Raw genomic sequence first — 14,331 nt, 5'->3', positions numbered from 1 at the left:
GGGCCCGTCAGAGCCTGCAGAGCACTCCGGAAAGGTCAGTCACCGTCCACCTGACTGGACACCTACACGACCAATCATCACCATCATATGCGAGACCTCAGATAAGGAACATATCCCAGACAGAGGGAACGGCGTCTCAGAGAGGGAACAGCAGCACCCCAGCCAGAGGGAATGGCGTCTCAGAGAGCGAACAGCAACCCAGAGAGAGGGAACAGCATCCCAGCCAGAGGGAACAGTGTCCCAGCGAGAGGGAGCAGCATTCCAGAGAGAGGGAACAGCGTCCCAGCCAGGGGGAACAGCGTCCCTGATGGAAGAAACAGGGCAAACGAGCATCAACCTGGCGGAGAACCAGGTCATGCGCCTGGAGATGGAGGAGGTAGAATCTTAGGGCTGCAGACAGAATGGGTCTCCCAGCTGTGGGCAGCTAGGGGGCTGTGCAGGTGGGCGACGCCCCATTCAAGGCTGGGCTTCACATCTGTCCTACGGTTTGACTTCCATATTCAGCTCCTTTACTGAGGTGCCTCACTTTCGTCACGTGTCAGTGGGAATCTTCAGAATCCACCTGGGGTAGGTGCTCCCAGCACTGGGCCAGCAGGTGCACCACTGTCACCGTTCTGAGTCCAAGGACAGCCCCATTCCTGGGCTTTTGAGGGGCTCAGGGCAGCAATGCTCCGTGTGACCTCAGAACCTCGTTTAACCCATCTGAGCTCCGGCCTCAGCGGACCAACTGAGGTTCAGGCCTCTGCGTGTCAGGGCATATGGGCCCGTCCAGTTTCGGAGGCCCCTGAACTGGAGGAGGTGCTGGGCTTTGTGGGGAGACGGACATCAGCCCCGAGGAGGGGAACCAGGGCCCCCAACATCCTGCAAACACCCAGCTGGAGACAAACCACTTCCTCCCTGCGCACCCGGCCCCACCCGGCTGAGCTGTCAGGCTCCGAAGGTTTGAGTTGGGCCCGAGGCCGAGGCCCAAAGCTCCCTGTTTCCTCTCCTGCCCAAGTGGCTGAGTAGTCGGCCAGTCGACTGCAAGCCTGGAGGGCCCTGGGAGCTGGGTGCTCGGGGCGCAGCTGTGCCCCTGGACACACCCCTGCCCCGCACAAACACACTGGCGTCTGGCTCCACCCACAGCCACCCGTGGTGTGCCCCCACCCAGGAGTCAGCCGTGTGGGGTTCCCAGGGGGTCCTCCTCCCCAGTAGGGCCGCCACAGCCAAGCCCTGTCAGCATCTAAATTGCAGGTTGCAGAACCTTCCAGAGCCGCATTTTGTGGGAAGGCCTACCCGCCCGGGGACTGTGTCTGGGACCACCCACCCCTCCTAAGCCCAGGCAAGGGAAGACCAGCACTGGCCAGGGCCTCAGTGACAAATGTGCAGGCCGGACCCACGGAGGGGGGCGGTCACCCTGAGCCAGGTCGGCCTCAGACCCCGGCCCCTCCCGGGCTCCGTTCACCTCAGCCAGTCTGAGCAGCCCCAGACGATGCCGAGTGCTGTCCTGGCAAACGGCGTGCTTGCCGCTGGATGCGGCCCATAGCACCCTGGTTCTTCACAAACAGGCCCCCAGGAGGCAGAGGAGTGCGCACAACACGCCGCTCACGCACCACCACACGGTTCCTGCCTTGGAGCCACCGACCCCAAACGGCCCCTGCTCTGAACACCCTCGTCCCCAGGAGTGCCCCGTGCAGCACCAGCACAGGCTGCGGGGGCCGGGGAAGACCCCGGAGCTGGAGCCACTCACCTGCTCTCCGTGGGAGTGTGTGCTTCTGTCCGGGGCGGACCTCAGGCAGCAGCGAACACAACTTCCTTTTGCTGGTTTTGCAACACAGGTCACCAAAGACGGTGCCTTTGCACTTCCGCGTCGTCACATGCCCAAGCTCACTGGTTCCCCAGCTGCCTCTTCTGTGAAAGTACAGCCCGAACCGGCTGGAGAGCTGTCCAGGCCCCGCCGAGCCTCTGCACCGTGGCCTGCGGTGGCTTCACAGTGCCCTGAACTGTCCTGGGCACGGACATGGCGGAGGCCCCAGACTTCCTGCCTCCAGCTCGCCTGTGGGCTTTTCTGCTCAGATCTGCAAGCACACGACACTGGGACCCTTGGGGTGTCCAGCAGACGTGAGCAGTGGGGTCCCCTAGCTGAGAGGAGGGCCCAACAGACCATCAGAGGAACGGCGAAAAGGGCCCACCCTACCCACGACACTCCATGACCTCGGGGAGTAAATACGCGAGAAGTGGAGTCCTAGAGCTCGGGCCGCGAGTTCTGCCCGCCATCCAATGGTGGCTCCTTCATCCCGCCATGATGCTTCTTTAGAGACAAAGTGATTCTTTGAACCTTGATGTCCTCGTTGCTGGCCGGGGGTCACTGTGGAGCCCCCCGGGGCAGCACTGCACACACAGGCAACGCGTGAGGGTGAGGAAATGAGCAAAGGGGCAGCTAACGGGGTTCTCTGGCCCACGAAGACCTGCCTCGTGCATCCCCACAGCTCACGTGGCTCCCCAGTGGGGTCTACACAGCACGCTCGCTCCCATGCCCCGCTGTTTGGGGGCGGTCAGGCTTTACCTCCGGATAGCCTTCCTTCTAAGCTGAGGTCTGAGAGAGTCTGTGAGGGAGATGCCGACCGAGGTCAGCCCGCAGCGGGGGCCGCCGTGTGCACGGACGCAGGTACACTTCCTTCCAGGAAGCCCGAGGCGGGTGCGCATTCTGTGTGGGCCCCCCCCCCCAAGCCGCCACCTCACTGAGGACTCAGAACTGCCCCACCCGGCAGGTGAAGGACAGTGGCCGGTGTCACACCGGCACCTGGGCTCACGTCCCGGCTCTCGGGCCGAGCTCTGTGCCACAGAGCCTCTCAGAGCCCCTCTTCCTGTGCCATCTGCGCCATAAGATGGAGAGAATACGGGGTACATGGGGTTTTTGGGTGGAACGAGGGCCTGGCCCGTGGCAGGGGGACCCTCCAGATGCTCCCGGCTCAGGTGTGGCAAGAGCAGCACCTGCCACCTTCCCCCAGCGTGGCCCTTGCCCGCTGACATCCCTGAGCCAGGACACTGGCCGTGGGACCCCATCAGGACCTGAGGACCCAGGCCCGGAGCCCTGCTGCACACAAGTGGCCTAAGAAGGCAGGGATGAGGGCACACAGCACGGCAGCAGGCCAGGTGTAAAGACACAAGAGTGATGAACAAAAAGTGCAGTGGGGCGCGGCCTGGATGGAGAGCATCCTATGGCAGGCGGCGGGGGGGAGGCATGTCAACCAGGGAGGTGGCACCGTCCAACAAGGAACACACTTGTGACAGCCGGCTCCCAGGATGGCCGGGGAACAGTCACATCTGGGTGTTCCTTCACTGCACACCTGTGCCCTTTGCTTGGGGCTGACCCGGTGACATGCCACTGGGACACCAGAAACGAAGAGGGCGACCTCCAAGGTCAGGTCTGCCTTTCCCTCCTGGGCCGCTGGCTCTGGGGGAGCCGCTGCCACGTGGTGAGGACCCTTAGGCCGTAGTGTGGAGAGCCCTGCGTGGGCAGCAGCGGAGGCCGCCAGCCGGCCGCCGGCACCAGCCTGCCTTGAGGGAGAATGAGGGAGTGGATCCCTGCCTGCCCAGCCGTCAGGTGAGACCGCAGCCCCCGCCTCACCAGAGACCTTGACCAGAGCCAGGCTGCACCTAAATTTCTGACCCACCAATGAAAATAGAATTGATAAGTGTTTACTGTCATTTTAAGCCACGTGGTTTAGGTTGTTTGTTATGCAGTGACAGGTGATATACTGCGGTCATCAGGAAAAAGGGCCAGGGGTGACCTAAGGGCAGAGGGTGTCAGGCCACAGGGGAGAGACATCTACAGACAGTCTTGTTTTAAGGCACTATTTCTCTAGCCAATGATTTAATCAGTGGCCCAACAGACCAAACTGGGGCCTCAACCCGGAAGGGCTCCCTGATGGCGGTGAAGACCCGTTCTGTGCTGCTCACTCTCGGTGAGCCCAGAGGGCTTCACGGGGTTTGAGGCTCTCTGGGGGAAGGCCGCACGTGCCCTCCCATCTTCCATGCACCCACCCTCCACGGGCGCTGCTCACATGACCCAGCCCTGGACGGTGGGAGCCCTGTGCCCCCTCTGGTCCTGCCCCTTGTTGAAAACATCCGGAATTAAAGTGTTTATTTCTTTGTAAAGAAAAAAAACTTGCCAAGATAACCAAATTCTCTCTCCTGTCCTTTGATAGATTTCTGGGCACAAACATTAAAATTCCATGTTTACTAAACACATTATGGTGCCCCACATCGGATGTGGGTAAAACATGAGTCTGTGGCCAGTGGCATTTCCCCCAAGCTAAGCTTCTGGACAAACGGAGCCCACTGTGTGGACGTGGACATTGGGAAAAGCTGTGTCCAGGCTACCCAGCAGCCCCTTGTATTGTCTCTGCAACTCGTCTGTGCCTCTAAAATTATTCCAAAATCAGTATTTAATGTTTTAATGGATGGAACGATCGTGTTGTGGGACCACGAGCCACGCTGTTTTCCCTCAGAATCACGCTTCTCACAGCCTTTCGTGTCCTGAATAACTTTAACCAGGGAGGCAACGTGAGGGACATAGGTGGTAAAGACAGTCACTGGACGCAGAGCCATCTGTCTGCTGTTTTCACGTGCAGGGCCTCCACTGAGCCCGCACTTCATCGCGTTGCGACTTGGCTCGGTTTTGTGTCTTCTTCAAGATTCAGACAGCTGGCCTCCATTGGATGAGCCACCTCCGTCATTTAGTCCTGGTGAGGAATGAGGGATGCGTGGGCTGTGGAATGATCCAGAGCTGATAGCTCACAGAAAAGGAAATCTAAGTGGCCCGCCACACATGTGATGGGACAGCTACGGCCCACACCCACGTACCCTCTCTTCCCGTCAGGTTGGCAGAGACCCCTCCACAGGATGGGTGGGGCGAGGGAAGGGGACACTTGCCCTTTGACCCAGCACTGACCACTCCAAAATCAGTGCTGAGCATACTGCACAGGTGCGTGGTGGCGAGGGCCAGGTGGCTCCCTGCACCAGGGCGGGTAAGAGCAAGCCTGGAAACAACCAAGGCCTGAGCACTGGCGGGTGGACTGCATGGTCCTGGGTCAGTACAGAGAAGCACCTGGCCGACGGCTGGGGTGGCAAGGACTCCTCATGGGCTGGTCTCTGGCCACAGAATGTTCTAGTTGTGAGTGCTGCGTTTTTAAAAAAATAGTTGTGAGAAAAAAGCCTACCGGTCTACGTGGGGAGACCACAAATAGGGCAAAACATTGACACTTGATAAATGGAGAAGGATGGGGGGAGCACGAAGGAGCCCAAGGGAGGAGGATGGGGGAGCACAGGGGGAAGATGGGGGAGCACAGGGGCGAAGGAGGATGGGGGAGCACGGGGGGGAGGGATGGGGGAGCACGAGGGAGGAGGATGGGGGAGCACGGAGGGAGGAGGATGGGGGAGCATGGGGGGAGGATGAGGGAGCACGGGGGAGGAGGATGGGGGAGCACAGGAAGGGAGGAGGATGGGGGAGCATGGAGGAAGAGGATGGGGGAGCACGGGGGGGGAGGGATGGGGAGCACAGGGGGAGGATGGGGGAGCACAGGGGGGAGGATGGGGAGCACGGGGGGAAGGAGGATGGGGGAGCATGGGGGAGGAGGATGGGGGAGCACGGGGGGGAGGAGGATGTGGGAGCATGGGGTGAGGAGGATGGGGGAGCACAGGGGGGGAGGATGGGGGAGCACGGAGAAGGAGGATGGGGGAGCACGGAGGAGGAGGATAGGGGAGCACAGGGGGGAAGGAGGATGGGGGAGCATGGGGGAGGAGGATGGGGGAGCACAGGAGGGGAGGATGGGGGAGGAGGATGGGGAAGCACTGGAGGGGAGGATGGGGGAGCACGGGGGGGAGGAGGATAGGGGAGCACAGGAGGGGAGGATGGGGGAGCACGGGGGGGAGGATGGGGGAGCACAGGAAGGGAGGAGGAGGAGGATGGGGAAGCACGGGGGAGGAGGAGAGGGAGCACAGGATGGGGGCACTGCTACCCCGGAGAAGAAGGGAGGCCTGAACAGGTGCAAACAGTGGTTGGGGAGCACCCCTCTCCCTGCACCTTGTGGAAGGCAATCTGGAGCCTCCACCAAAACAACGATGACGAAATGGCTCACAGCCCCGTGTGCCGCGGCCCCTGCACGTGCCAGTCCTTCGCGCCCATGGATGAGCAAGAACGTGACACACGGCCGTGTCTGTAGGAGGGAAATCACAGATATGAATGGCTGACAATGGGGAACCGCTTCTGTCCATTACCACAGTGCAGAGGTTTCTATAATAAGTAAAATGGTTTAGTTCATTAAGTAAAATAATTCCTATAATAACAAAAGTAAACTGAATTAAAACAAGACAGGTAGTGTCAGTGGGTCAGGATGGAGGAACGTATGAACGAGCAGGATGGGGAGTCCAGAACTGCAGTCACGCGCACGTGGTCGGCTGGTTTTGGCTGATGGTGTGAGCGCTCACTGGGACGGGAGAGCCCCTCGCAAGTGGGCACCGCACGGACAGGTGGACTTCAGCCGTCACTCACCTCACACACAATAGCTGGGACGATCGGTCTTAACCGCGAGCCCTAGAGAGCTTCTAAAAACACGCAGGCGAGACACCTACGCCCTCAAGGCACGCAGATGTCTCAGGCCTAAAAGCCACAGGAAAAAACGTGATAAACCAAACGTCACCGACACGAGGCTTGTGCTTATTCAAAGGGGAGCTGCGGAGTAGGAGGAAGTACTTGTAATACATCCATCTGACAAAGGACTTGTGTACAGAATATATAAAACATTCCTATGGATACATGTTTTAAAATAAGGCTAGTTTGCTGTTTGTCGCCTCTGGGACAAGATATTATTACTGAAATAATCTTGTGAAATGTGCCTTTCTCTTTCCCTACTTTTATTTCTACTGCCTTTCAGGAAGATGTTAAGGTTAGTTTTCACCTCTGGCAATGTTTTAGCACCTCTTTCCTACATTAGACATTCTATCTGTCACATTTTTCTAGTGTGATAGTGAACACTACTCAAATGATATAAAAGTTAAAAAAAATTCCTATGAACCAATAAAGACAAAGAATCTGATAAAAATAAACTGAGGAATAGACTAGACCAGGCACTTGGCTTACAAAAGTTGTCTAAACAGACAAGGAGCACACAGGGACAGGCTCAGCAGCACTGTCATCAGGGAAACGTAGCCTCCATGAGAGACTGAGATACCGCCATGCCCATCAGAGTGGCCAAAGTCCAAGGCTGATGGTACCAAGTGCCGACAGGATGAGGGGTGACAGAAGCACTTGGCACACACCCGCCTACGACCCAGCAATCCCACTCCTGGGGGGGGGGGTCTCCCCAAGAGAAAAGAAAACACCTGTCCCCACAAAGACCTGGTCACTATGTCTGTGGAAAGCTTGTTCATAATAACTCAAAACTGGAAATAACCCAAATGTCCACCAACTGGAGAATGAATCAGCCAAGTGTGGAACGGTCCTAACAGGAAACATCACTCAGCTACTGATACACCAGCGACAGGGATGCGTCTCGTAAGAAGCCAGATGGAAAAGGCTATTTTAGGTGAAGTGAATCAACAGGCAGAACTTGGGCATGAAGTTGGGGCGGGAAAACCTCTGTGGTGGGGGCTGCTCCGGCTGCTGTAACAAAATACCGTAGAAACCACAGGAATGCATCTGCCCCAGTCCCGGGGGAGGGAAGTTGGGGAGGCAGGCGTGAGCAGGGCCGGCCTCCCCTGAGGCCTCCCTCCTGGTGCATAGACGGCCATCCTCTCCCGTGTCCTCACGGGGTCGTCCCTCCGTGCATGTCTGTGTCCACATCTCTGCCTATAAGGACACCAGTCACACTGGATTAGGGCCCACACACAAGACCTCATTTTAACTAGTTAGCTTTTTAAAGGTTCACTCTCTAAATACGGTCACATTCTGAGGCATTGAGGGTTAGGATTTCAGCACATGAATTTGGGGGGCACCGTTCATCCCACACCACCTCTGGAGGGTGGGAACGGGAGAGGATGTCACTGTTGTTGCTCATCAGAGCGGAGCACACGGAAGGAATAAACGTGTCCATGTGTGCAGATGACACGCTTGTCTAAGAAAACCCCATGAATCTACAAAAACACTTAGAAGTAGCAAGTCACGGACACAAGATCAATTCACGAAAATCGCTTGAATGTTTATATGCCGGCGATGAACGTGCAGATGCCAAAATCCAAAAAACACAATGCCATTTACACACACACACACGCGCACACACACACGCACAAGCATGTGCTAAGCTTGGGTGCTGAAAAGTATAGTATGATGACGAAGGAAACAGAAATCTTAAAAAAGGCATATTGTGTTCATGGACTGAGGATTCAAGACAGTAGCAACGTCAATTCTCCCACAAATGACCTGTGAGTTTAATTCAGTTTCTATCAAGGTCCCAGCAAGGCTTTCTGTAGACCTTAGAGGAGCTCATTCCAGAATGTACATGGGGGGCACGGGTCCCCGGGCAGCAGGCGGCCGTGAACAGGCGGAAGACGCTGGAGGGGCCCCTGGCCCCACAGTAAGGTCCTTCTGTAGCCACAGCAAAGGGGACAGGGTGGCGCTGGGGGGACACACACAGGCATCAACGGGGCACGGCGGGAGCCCCACCGCGGGGGCGGGGGGGAGGGGGGTGCCAACCGTGCGAAGGGAGGAAAAAGAGCCTGTCCACAAATGGCCTCGGAGGACGGGACCTCCACAGGCAAACAAGAAACCCGACCTAAACCGCACGCCTGATACACACACCAGCACAAAGTGGGTCATAGATGTAAACGTAAAATGTAAACTAACTTCAAGAAAAACAGGAGAAAACTTTTGGGACCTGGGGCCAGGACACCAAGAGCACGAGCCCTGATGGGAAAATTGACAAGTGCGAGCTTGGCCGGGGTTAGATGCCCTCACACGTGTGGGAAGGAGAACATGGAGACAGGCCAGGCCAGCCCACGGCGTCCAGGATGTGCTGAAACTGGCCACCCACACCCGGCTCGCAAATGGGCTGCCGCTCTGGGAAGAGCCCGGCAGGTTCTTCTAGAAGGAAAGGGCCACCACCCAGGACGCAGCAACGGCCTCGTGTCCGTGCGGAGACGCGAAGCCCTGCGTCCATGCAGACACCTGCACGCAGATGTGCAGCCTCATTCCCCACAGCCCTGACCTGCACACAGCCCCGTGTGCCCCAGGGGTGCAGGGCTGAGCTGAGGCACGCCCGCAGCCCCGACCCGCTGGGTGCACAGCAGACCCGGCGGGTCCATTTGAAACCGCTCCAAGCTCCACCTACAGAGCATCGTTCATGGACCTGCGTTCACGGAGCACAGGCGAGCTGCGTCCTTAGGCAGTTCACACCTGGCTGTGCCCGTGTGGACGTCCTGCTGTGCACGGCACTCCACAGTTGTGCAGGACGTCACCCTCCGGGGAGGCTGCGTAAACCACACGTGAATCTACGGTTAGTTATTGCAGAATAAAAAGTTTAATTTTTAAGAGAGAGCTAATGGAGGGCGCCTGGGTGGCTCAGTTGGTTAAAGGTCCAAGTTCAGCTCAGGTCATGATCTTGTTGTTTGTGAGTTCCAACCCTGCATCAGGCTCTGTGCTGACAGCTCAGAGCCTGGAGCCTGCTTCCAGTTCTGTGTCTCCCTCTCTCCGTCCCTCCCCCACTTGCTCTCTCTCTGTGTCAAAAATAAACATTTTTAAAAAATTGAAAAAAAAAAAAGGGGGCTAACGGAGTCCCCTGATTGTTAAGGCAAACAGTGACTTATCCAGGGAAACAGGGCAGCTCCCAGAATCCCCAGCACAACAGAAATGGACGTGGGGCCGAGCCCCAAGGCCTCGCATCTCCTCCACATTAGCCAGCACACCCCGCCCGTCACCCTGTGCCCTCTGCCCAGGGCGCCCCCCGCACCACCGTCCACACCCAGCACAGGTGCGCAGGCTGGACACTCCTGCCCTCCAGGGCCCGCCGCTCCCCTCCCCACAACATCGGCACCTGGCATCACAGCCCCTGCGTCCCCACAGACAGAGTGAAGGAGGAGCAGCCTCGGGGACACCCCGCCTCCCTGCTCCCAGAAGGGAGGCAGTGTCTCAGGAGGCCAAGCAGCTGCCAAGGCCAGGCTGGGAGCCAGCAGAGGATGTGGCCGGGACAGCGGGCCACTGACATGGGGCGCAGGGCAGCAGGGCGAGCCAAGGCCCTGCAGGGGAACATCCCGGTACCGATGGCGATGAGGAAACCGAGGCTCAGGGATGCGCGAAGCCTTCACTCGGTCTCCCAGCAGCTCCCCAAGACGGAGGCTTGCCCGCCCCTCATCCCGGCACGGCTCCCTGCGCCCTGCCCCTCCTGCTTACTCCGGGGAGGACCGTCAGGCCAGGGTGGGGCAGTGTCGGGCACTGAGGCGGTGGGACACAACGGGCTTTGGAGGGGTCAGCTCTGTCAGTCGGCAGGTGCCTGAACACCCACCCACCCAGTGCCGGACAAGACCCGGGAGGGAACAGCAAACTCCCCACGGACGTGCAGGCCGCTGGGCTTGCCGGCTCTGGGGCTGGGCTTCTGGGGTTTTCCATTTTCCTCTCCTTGCTTCTCAGGAATATATGCATTTTTACAAAGAACATTTATCATATTTGCATTTGGGAGAACAGTCAACCTATTTAAAAATAAGACGGTAAACTCTTACTGCTCATTCGAGATTCCAAACCTCCAGCAGTTGCCGTCAGAGGCACTACTGTCTCCATGTCTGTTTATACATGGAAAATTTAATTTCTACTTAGCTGTCTTAAATTTCTCTGAGGAAAAATGCGGTCAAGAAACCCAGGAGGAATGGACCCGGAATGTAATTCTGCTTTCTGAAAACACACTTTTGCAAAATGTTCTCTAGGTTCCTTTCCACTGAAAGTGCATATTGTTCAAAGACAGAAAATGTCCCCTAAATTGGGCGCTGCTGAGCATGTAGCCGGAAGCCAGGCGGCACTAAGGACAGCCTCGCAGCCCACACCTGGCTTTGGGCGCCAGATGTCAGCGTGAGAGAGTGAGGGCCTGATTGCTGAGCAGTCCCATTACCTCTTTACGTAAACAAAACAAAAGCAGAATTGCTCTGAAAACCTTTGACAGTTCAGTCATCTCAGCCAAAAGGAGCCTTTGGGATGCGCTGGAGAACTTGTGGCCTCAGTCCCTTACGCGAGGTGGCGTTTGGGAGCCTTGCAGACAGAACAGGACAGTTACGGGAGGTCCCGGTGAGTGAGGGCGATGCCCCAGGCGAAGTGGCCCCTGGCCTGTGACACAGCACTCTGATGCCCATCACTGAGGGGGTGCCGTGTCTATGGGCTTTTTTTTAACCCCATAAGAAAGAAAATCATTGTGCGTATATAGGCACACCTCGCTTCCCTGCAGTTTTTCACAAATGGAAGGTTTACGGCAACCGTGTGTGGAACAAGTCTTTTGGCACCATTTTTCCAAACTTGTTCATCATTATTATATTTGTTTCGGTGATCTGTGATCTTTGATGTCACCATGCTAAGCTGAGGCACCGTGAGCCAAGCCATATAAGATGAACTTAACTGATAAACTCAAACTGATAACTGATAAACTCTTGTGTTCTGGCTGCTCACCTGTCCCCACCTGCATCTCTGTCCCCTTCCTCAGGCCTCCCCATTCCCTGAGACACAACAGTACTGACATTAGGCCCACTCAGAACCCCACAATGGCCCCCAAGCGCTCAAGCGAAAGGAGGAGTCACGCGTCTCTCGCGTTCAATCACAAGCTAGGAAAGATTAAGCTTCGTAAGGAAGACAGGGCGAAACCCAAGACAGGCTGAAATCTAGGCCACTTGTGCCAAACAGGTAGCCAAGCTGTGAAGGCAAAGGAAGAGTCCTTGAAGGACACTGCACGCATGCGCCGCTCCAGTGGACACACGGGTGATAAGCAGGGGAAACAGCCTGACTGCTGATATGGAAGAAGTCTGGCTGGTCTGGATGGGAGATCAAAGCGGCCACGACGTTCCCTTCAGCCAAGGCCTCGCCCAGAGCAAGGCCCAGACTCTTCGATCCGGCGAAGGCTGAGGAGGTAAGGAAGGAGCAGAAGAGGTAGGAGCTAGCAGAGGTTGGTTCAGGAGGTTTGGGGAAAGAAGCTCTCTCTGTGACGCCCAAGTGCAAGGTGAGGCAGCACGTGCTGACGCAGAAGCTGCCGGAATTATCCAGAAGATCTGGCCGAGAGGACTCAGGAAGGTGCTCACACTAAACAGCAGACTCTCCATGCAGATGAAAGAGGCTTCTGCTGGAAGAAGATGCCACCTAGGATTTTCATGGCTGGAGAGGAGAAGTCAGTGCCTGGCTTCAAAGCCTCCAGGGACAGGCGGACTCTGCTCAGGAGCGGATGCAGCTGGTGACTTGAGGTGGAAGCCAGGTGGAAGCTCACTGGCCATTCTGAAAATCCTAAGCCCGTAGCAATCGCGCAAAATCTCCTCCGCCCGTGCTCTTAACTTGGAACAACAAAGCCTGGAGGACAGCAGATCTGTCCACAACACGGTTGACCGAGTGGCTCAAGTCCACTGTTGAGACCTGCTGCTCAGGAGAAAAGATTCCTTCCAAAAGATTACTGCTCAAAGACATTGCACCTGGTCACCCAAGAGCTCTGATGGAGACGAGCAATGAGATTACTGTTGCTTTCATGCCTGCTGCAACACCACCACCATTCTGCAGCCCATGGACCGAGGGGTAATTCTGACCTCCAAGTCTCATTAGTTAAGAGACACTTTTCGTGAGCTCATAGCTGCCACACACACTGATTGCTCTGATGGATCTGGGCAGAGTAAACTGAAAACATCCTGGGAAGGAGTCACCATCCTAGATGCCATGAAGAACATTGGGGATTCATGGGAAGAGGTCACGATTCAACATGAACAGGAGTTGGGAAGAAGCTGGTTCCGGCCCCAGGGAGGACTTTGAGGGGTTCAGGACTCCAGGGGAGGAAGTCACTGCAGACGTGTGGAAACAGGAGAACCGGAAGCAGAAGGGGGGCCTGAAGACGGCAGGGAGCTGGGCCAAGCTCCCTGGGAGCTGGATAAAACTCCAACGGATGGGGACTTGCTTCCCGTGGATGAACAAAGAAAGTGGTTTCCTGAGACGGAGTGTGCTCCTGGTGACGATGCTGTGAAGAGTGTCAAAATGACAACACAGAATTGAGAATATCACACGAACTTAGCTGACAGAGCAGTGGACAGGGTGTGACAAGATAGACTCCGGGTTTGAAGGAAGTTCTGTGTGTAAAATGCCAAACAGCATCACGTGCTACAGAGAAATTGTTCTTGAGAGAAGAGTCAGTCAACGTGGCAAACGTCACAGTTGTCTTATTTCCAGAAATGGCCACAGCCGCCACCTCCCTGCGGGGTCAGCTGCCACTGCCCTGAGGGGTCAGCAGCCTTCAACACTGAGGGAAGACCCTCCACCAGCAAAAAGATCGTGGCTCGCTGAAAACCCAGATGATGGTTAGCGTTTCTTAACAGTACTTAAGTACTTATTGCAATATTCACTTTGTCCCAGTGGTCTAGAAGGAAACCCTCAATTTCTCTGATTCAAGAAGTAGGGTGACACGGGGTGGCCACCAGCACCCAGGCCCAGGCCCTGAGTTCGGGGTCCACCACCGTCCCGGCCGCAGCCCCACATACGCATCCTCTCCCATTGGGATCCTCACTCTCAGGTCCTGATGAACCAAAGTGATTCAGCCTTCATAGCTCTGTGTATTTAGGGGACTGCCTTTCAGGGGAGGGAGGATGCGAATCTGCTGGCAGCCCCCCCAAACATGCACTGTGAAAGGAGGGAGCGGGAGGGGCTTACTGGAAATTAATTACTGGGAAACAAAAGGTTCAAGCATATGTCGCCAGCAACTTCATTCTAAAAGCCCCAGCTGGAGCTCTAGAAAGCCCGTGGGGATTCCCTCCTCGGCACCAGACACACCAGACACGGCCTCCTTGGTCTCTCACCTCCCGCTCAGCCAGGCAGGGGCGCTGGCCACCCCCATTCTGCCCCATCTCCCTGTTCCTGCGGGGGACCCTGGGGGCTGAGCAGCCCCAGGAGGGCGTGAGCTGGGGGTGGGGGCAACTCTGGGCTGACAGCCTCAGCTTCCACCTGGAGCATCCTGCCCTTGCCGTGTCCCAGGTTGGGGTGCTCTGTGTCCCCAGGCCACCTCGGGGCTCCCGAGCAGCAGACCCCCTCTGAGTGTTCCTCGATCTGCTCATAGGCTCCCACAGCTCACAAGGGCCAACCTGGACGTGGGAGGTAGCTTCCCAAACTCACAACCGGGAAGAGTCAGCCCAGGTCCA

At 56.9% G+C, this 14,331-nt stretch overlaps 1 protein-coding gene across 5 annotated transcripts in view; it reads right to left on the bottom strand.

Annotated features, from left to right (window-relative positions):
- Positions 1-14,331, bottom strand: part of FGD3 (FYVE, RhoGEF and PH domain containing 3) — a 50,891-nt gene that overhangs the window by 34,237 nt on the left and 2,323 nt on the right. For 4 of the 5 annotated variants that reach the window (XM_060610280.3, XM_060610283.3, XM_060610284.3 and 1 more), the window contains exon 1: positions 1,730-1,859. The exons of the other annotated variant lie outside the window; for it this stretch is intronic. The gene's annotated coding sequence lies outside the window, so the exon portion shown is untranslated. Of the gene's footprint in view, positions 1-1,729; positions 1,860-14,331 lie in introns of those variants that run through there. 5 annotated transcript variants of the gene reach the window in all.

This window comes from Panthera onca, chromosome D4 (genome assembly GCF_046562875.1).
Source record: "Panthera onca isolate mPanOnc1 chromosome D4, mPanOnc1 haplotype 2, whole genome shotgun sequence".
Lineage (NCBI taxonomy): Eukaryota > Metazoa > Chordata > Mammalia > Carnivora > Felidae > Panthera > Panthera onca.
Note: the sequence above shows the minus strand (reverse complement) of the source record. Positions and strands in the feature narration are given on the sequence as shown.